At 41.4% G+C, this 6,950-nt stretch overlaps 1 non-coding gene across 1 annotated transcript; it reads left to right on the forward strand.

The window, feature by feature from the left end:
* The first annotated feature begins 6,553 nt into the window (after positions 1-6,553).
* On the forward strand, positions 6,554-6,661 carry LOC112699982 (small nucleolar RNA R71). Its single transcript, XR_003152911.1, has one exon. It is a non-coding gene; the product is annotated as a small nucleolar RNA R71 (small nucleolar RNA).
* Positions 6,662-6,950: the final 289 nt, after the last annotated feature.

Here is a 6,950-nt window from a genome sequence, read left to right on the forward strand (position 1 = left end):
CTATAATATCTGAAAACACTTAACACACATATCAAGGCATCTAATGGTAATGAGAGAGAATTAATAATAAGCAGATATAAGATCAAAGAAGCATGTTTTCAATCATAGCACAAAATCAGGAAGGAAAATGTAAAACATGTGAATTGTATGAATAAGTGAGTAATAAGTTGATAAAAACCACTCAATTGAGCATAAGATAAACCATAAAATAGTGGTTTATCAACCTCCCCACACTTAAATAATAGCATGTCCTCATGCTAAGCTCAGGAGAAACTAAAAAGAGATGAAGAGGAATGATAGAATGTATGAGATGCAACCTATGAATGCAACTAAATGCAAAAATATTTCTACCTATGGTGGACGAAATTGTGATCAATACTTCTCACAACTCAAATAATCCCCGTGATGAATCCAAAAACTTGGTATTCAATACCATGGCATAAACACAACTTCGCACAACTAACCAGCAAGTGTACTGGGTCGTCCAAGTAATAAACCTTACGCGAGTAAGGGTCAATCCCACAGAGATTGTTGGTATGAAGCAAGCTATGGTCACCTTGTAAATCTTAGTCAGGCAAGCTCAAATGGTAATGAATGATGAATAAAACATAAAGATAAAGATAGAGATACTTATGTAATCCATTGGTAGGAATTTCAGATAAGCGTATGAAGATGCTTGGTCCCTTCCGTCTCCCTGCTTTCCTACTGTCTTCATCCAATCCTTCTTACTCCTTTCCATGGCAAGCTGTATGCAAGGGTTTCACCGTTGTCAGTGGCTACCTCCCATCCTCTCAGTGAAAATGTTCAACGCACCCTGTCACGGCACGACTATTCATCTGTCGGTTCTCAATCAGGTTGGAATAGAATCCAGTGATTCTTTTGCGTCTGTCACTAACGCCCAGCCCTCAGGAGTTTGAAGCTCGTCACAGTCATTCAATCATTGAATCCTACTCAGAATACCACAGACAACGTTTAGACCTTCCGGATTCTCTTAAATGCCGCCATCAGTTCTAGCTTATACCACGAAGATTCCGGTTAAAGAATCCAAGAGATATCCACCCAATCTAAGGTAGAACGGAGGTGGTTGTCAGGCACGCGTTCATAGGTGAGAATGATGATGAGTGTTACGGATCATCACATTCATCAAGTTGAAGAACAAGTGATATCTTGGAATAAGAACAAGCGGAATTGAATAGAAGAACAATAGTAATTGCATTAATACTCGAGGTACAGCAGAGCTCCACACCTTAATCTATGGTGTGTAGAAACTCCACCGTTGAAAATACATAAGAACAAGGTCTAGGCATGGCCGTGAGGCCAGTCTCCCAATGATCTAAGATCTAAAGTGATCAAAAGATGAAAATACAATAGTAAAAGGTCCTATATATAGAGAACTAGTAACCTAGGGTTTACAGAGATGAGTAAATGACATAAAAATCTACTTCCGGGCCCACTTGGTGTGTGCTTGGGCTGAGCATTGAAGCATTTTCATGTAGAGACTCTTCTTGGAGTTAAACGCCAGCTTTGGTGCCAGTTTGGGCGTTTAACTCCCATCCTTGTGCCAGTTCCGGCGTTTAACGCTGGGAATTATGAAGGTGACTTTGAACGCCGGTTTGGGCCATCAAATCTTGGGCAAAGTATGGACTATCATATATTACTGGAAAGCCCAGGATGTCTAATTTCCAAAGCCATTGAGAGCGTGCCAATTGGGCTTCTGTAGCTCCAGAAAATCTACTTCGAGTGCAGGGAGGTCAGAATCCAACAACATCTGCAGTCCTTTTTAGTCTCTGAATCAGATTTTTGCTCAAGTCCCTCAATTTCAGCCAGAAAATACCTGAAATCACAGAAAAACACACAAACTCATAGTAAAGTCCAGAAAAGTGAATTTTAACTAAAAACTAATAAAAATATACTAAAAACTAACTAGATCATACTAAAAACAATGCCAAAAAGCGTACAAATTATCCGCTCATCACAACACCAAACTTAAATTGTTGCTTGTCCCCAAGCAACTGAAAATCAAATAAGATAAAGAGAAGAGAATATACAATGAATTCCAAAAACATCTATGAGGATCAGTATTAATTAGATGAGCGGGGCTTTTAGCTTTTTGCCTCTGAACAGTTTTGGCATCTCACTCTATCCTTTGAAATTCAGAATGATTGGCTTCTTTAGGAACTCAGAATCCAGATAGTGTCATTGATTCTCCTAGTTGAGTATGATGATTCTTGAACACAGCTACTTATTGAGTCTTGGCCGTGGCCCAAAGCACTCTGTCTTCCAGTATTACCACCGGATACATACATGCCACAGACACATAATTGGGTGAACCTTTTCAGATTGTGACTCAGCTTTGCTAGAGTCCCCAATTAGAGGTGTCCAGGGTTCTTAAGCACACTCTTTTTGCCTTGGATCACAACTTTATTTCTTTCTTTTTCTCCTTTTTTTTCGTTTTCTTTTCTTCTTCTTTTTTTTCGTTTTTCTCCTTCTCTTTTTTTTTTGTATTCACTGCTTTTTCTTGCTTCAAGAATCATTTTTATGATTTTTCAGATCCTCAGTAACATGTCTCCTTTTTCATCATTCTTTCAAGAGCCAACATTCATGAACCACAAATTCAAAAGACATATGCACTGTTTAAGCATACATTCAGAAAACAAAAGTATTGCCACCACATCAAAATAATTAAACTGTTATAAAATTCAAAATTCATGCAATTTTTCTCTTTTTCAATTAAGAACATTTTTCATTCAAGAGAGGTGATGGATTCATAGGACATTCATAACTTTAAGGCATAGACACTAAGACACTAATAATCACAAGACACAAACATAGGTAAACATAAGCATAATTTTCGAAAAACAGGAAAATAAGGAACAAGGAGATTAAAGAACGGGTCCACCTTAGTGATGGCGGCTTGTTCTTCCTCTTGAAGATCCTATGGAGTGTTTGAACTCCTCAATGTCTCTTCCTTGCCTTTATTGCTCCTCTCTCATGATTCTTTGATCTTCTCTAATTTCATGGAGGAGAATGGAATGTTCTTGGTGCTCCACCCTTAGTTGTCCCATGTTGGAACTCAATTCTCCTAGGGAGGTGTTTAGTTGCTCCCAATAGTTTTGTGGAGGAAAGTGCATCCCTTGAGGCATCTCAGGGATTTGATGATGAGAGGGGTCTCTTGTTTGCTCCATCCTCTTCTTAGTGATGGGCTTGTCCTCATCAATGGGGATGTCTCCCTCTATGTCAATTCCAACTGAATAACAGAGGTGACAAGTGAGATGGGGAAAGGCTAACCTTGCCAAGGTAGAGGACTTGTCCGCCACCTTATAGAGTTCTTGGGATATCACCTCATGAACTTCTATTTCTTCTCCAATCATGATGCTATGGATCATGATAGCTCGGTCTATAGTAACTTCGGACCGGTTGCTAGTGGGAATGATTGAGCGTTGGATAAACTCCAACCATCCCCTAGCCACAGGCTTGAGGTCGTGCCTTCTCAGTTGAACCGGCTTCCCTCTTGAATCTCTCTTCCATTGGGCGCCCTCTTCACAAATGACTGTGAGGACTTGGTCCAACCTTTGATCAAAGTTGACCCTTCTAGTGTAAGAATGTTCATCTCCTTGCATCATGGGCAAGTTGAATGCCAACCTTACATTTTCCGGACTAAAATCCAAGTATTTCCCCCGAACCATAGTAAGCCAATTCTTTGGATCCGGGTTCACACTTTGATCATGGTTCTTGGTGATCCATGCATTGGCATAGAACTCTTGAACCATTAAGATTTCGACTTGTTGAATGGGGTTGGTAAGAACTTCCCAGCCTCTTCTTCGGATCTCATGTCGGATCTCCGGATATTCACTCTTTTTGAGTTCGAAAGGGACCTCGGGGATCACTTTCTTCAAGGCCACAACTTCATAGAAGTGGTCTTGATGCACCCTTGAGATGAATCTCTCCATCTCCCATGACTCGGAGGTGGAAGCTTTTGCCTTCCCTTTCCTCTTTCTAGAGGTTTCTCCGGCCTTGGATGCCATAAATGGTTATGGAAAAACAAAAAGCAATGCTTTTACCACACCAAACTTAAAAGGTTTGCTTGTCCTCGAGCAAAAGAAGAAAGAAGGGAGTAGAAGAAGAAGAAATAGAGGAGATGGAGATGGCTTTGTGGTTCGGCCAAAAAGGGGGAGAAAGAGTGTTTAGGTTGTGTGAAAATGAAGGAGTGAAGATGGGTTTATATAGGGGTGGGGGGAGGGTTATGGTTCGGTTATGGGAGGGTGGGTTTGGGAGGGAAAGTGGTTTAAATTTGAATGGTGGGTTTTTATGAAGGATGGATGTGAGTGGTGAAGAGAAAGATGGGAATTGATAGGTGAAGGGTTTTTGGGGAAGAGATGTTGAGGTGATTGGTGAATGGGTGAAGAAGAGAGAGAGTGGTGGGGTAGGTGGGGATCCTGTGGGGTCCACAGATCCTGAGGTGTCAAGGAAAAGTTATCCCTGCACCAAGTGGCGAGCAAAATTGCTCTTTGTGCCAATTCTGGCGTTAAACGCCGGGCTGGTGCCCATTTCTGGCGTTTAACGCCAGTCTGGTGCCCCTTTCTGGCGTTAAACGCCCAGAATGGTGCCAGACTGGGCGTTAAACGCCCATCTGCTAGCCTTACTGGCGTTTAAACGCCAACAGGATCTTCCTCAAGGGTGTGCTGTTTTTCTTTCTATTTTTCATTCTTTTTTTGCTTTTTCAATTGATTTTGTGACTTCTCATGATCATCAACCTACAGAAAACATAAAATAACAAAGGAAAATAGATAAAATATCACATTGGGTTGCCTCCCAACAAGCGCTTCTTTAATGTCAGTAGCTTGACAGAGGGCTCTCATGGAGCCTCACAGATGCTCAGAGCAATGTTGGAACCTCCCAACACCAAACTTAGAGTTTGAATGTTGGGGTTCAACACCAAACTTAGAGGTTAGTTGTGGCCTCCCAACACCAAACTTAGAGTTTGACTGTGGAGGCTCTGTTTGACTCTGTTTTGAGAGAAGCTCATCATGCTTCCTCTCCATGGTGACAGAGGGATATCCTTGAGCCTTAAACACAAAGGATTCTTCATTCACTTGAATGATCAATTCTCCTCTATCAACATCAATCACAGCCTTTGCTGTGGCTAGGAAGGGTCTGCCAAGGATGATGGATTCATCCATGCACTTCCCAGTCTCTAGGACTATGAAATCAGCAGGGATGTAATGGTCTTCAACTTTTACCAGAACATCCTCTACAAGTCCATAAGCTTGTTTTCTTGAGTTGTCTGCCATCTCTAGTGAGATTTTTGCAGCTTGCACCTCAAAGATCCCTAACTTCTCCATTACAGAGAGAGGCATGAGGTTTACACTTGACCCTAGGTCACACAAGGCCTTCTTGAAGGTCATGGTGCCTATGGCACAAGGTATTGAGAACTTCCCAAGATCTTGTCTCTTTTGAGGTAATTTCTGCCTAGACAAGTCATCCAGTTCTTTGGTGAGCAAAGGGGGTTCATCCTCCCAAGTCTCATTACCAAATAACTTGTCATTTAGCTTCATGATTGCTCCAAGGTATTTAGCAACTTGCTCTTCAGTGACATACTCATCCTCTTCAGAGGAAGAATACTCATCAGAGCTCATGAATGGCAGAAGTAAATCCAATGGAATCTCTATGGTCTCAGTGGGAGCCTCAGATTCCCATGGTTCCTCATTGGGGAACTCATTGGAGGCCAGTGGACGTCCATTGAGGTCTTCCTCAGTGGCGTTCACTGCCTCCCCTTCCTCTCCAAATTCGGCCATGTTGATGGCCTTGCACTCTCCTTTTGGATTTTCTTCTGTATTGCTTGGAAGAGTACTTGGAGGGAGTTCAGAAATTTTCTTGCTCAGCTGACCCACTTGTGCCTCCAAGTTTCTAATGGAGGACCTTGTTTCAATCATGAAACTTTGAGTGGTTTTGATTAGATCAGAGACCATGGTTGCTAAGTCAGAGGTGTTCTGCTTAGAATTCTCTGTCTGTTGCTGAGAAGATGATGGAAAAGGTTTGCCATTGCTAAACCTGTTTCTTCCACCATTATTGTTGTTGAAACCTTGTTGAGGTCTCTGTTGATCCTTCCATGAAAGATTTGGATGATTTCTCCATGAAGGATTATAGGTGTTTCCGTAGGTTCTCCTATGTAATTCACCTCTTCCATTGAAGGGTTCTCAGGATCATAAGCTTCTTCTTCAGATGAAGCTTCCTTAGTACTGCTTGGTGCATTTTGCATTCCAGACAGACTTTGAGAAATCATATTGACTTGTTGAGTCAATATTTTGTTCTGAGCCAATATGGCATTCAGAGTATCAATCTCAAGAACTCCTTTCTTCTGATTAGTCCCATTGTTCACAGGATTCCTTTCAGAAGTGTACATGAATTGGTTATTTGCAACCATTTCAATTAGTTCTTGAGCTTCTGTAGGCGTCTTCTTCAGATGAAGAGATCCTCCAGCAGAGCTATCCAAAGACATCTTGGATAGTTCAGAGAGACCATCATAGAAAATACCTATGATGCTCCATTCAGAAAGCATATCAGAGGGACACTTTCTGATTAATTGTTTGTATCTTTCCCAAGCTTCATAGAGGGATTCTCCTTCCTTCTGTATGAAGGTTTGGACTTCCACTCTAAGCTTACTCAATTTTTGAGGTGGAAAGAACTTTGCCAAGAAGGCATTGACTAGCTTTTCCCAAGAGTTCAGGCTTTCTTTAGGTTGTGAGTCCAACCATATTCTAGCTCTGTCTCTTACAGCAAAAGGGAATAGCATAAGTCTGTAGACTTCAGGGTCAACCCCATTGGTCTTGACAGTGTCACAGATTTGCAAGAATTCAGCTAAAAACTGATGAGGATCTTCCAATGGAAGTCCATGGAACTTGCAATTCTGTTGCATTAGAGAAACTAATTGAGGCTTAAGCTCAAAGTTT

The sequence above is a fragment of the Arachis hypogaea genome, chromosome 6, assembly GCF_003086295.3.
Source record: "Arachis hypogaea cultivar Tifrunner chromosome 6, arahy.Tifrunner.gnm2.J5K5, whole genome shotgun sequence".
Classification (NCBI taxonomy): Eukaryota; Viridiplantae; Streptophyta; class Magnoliopsida; order Fabales; family Fabaceae; genus Arachis; species Arachis hypogaea.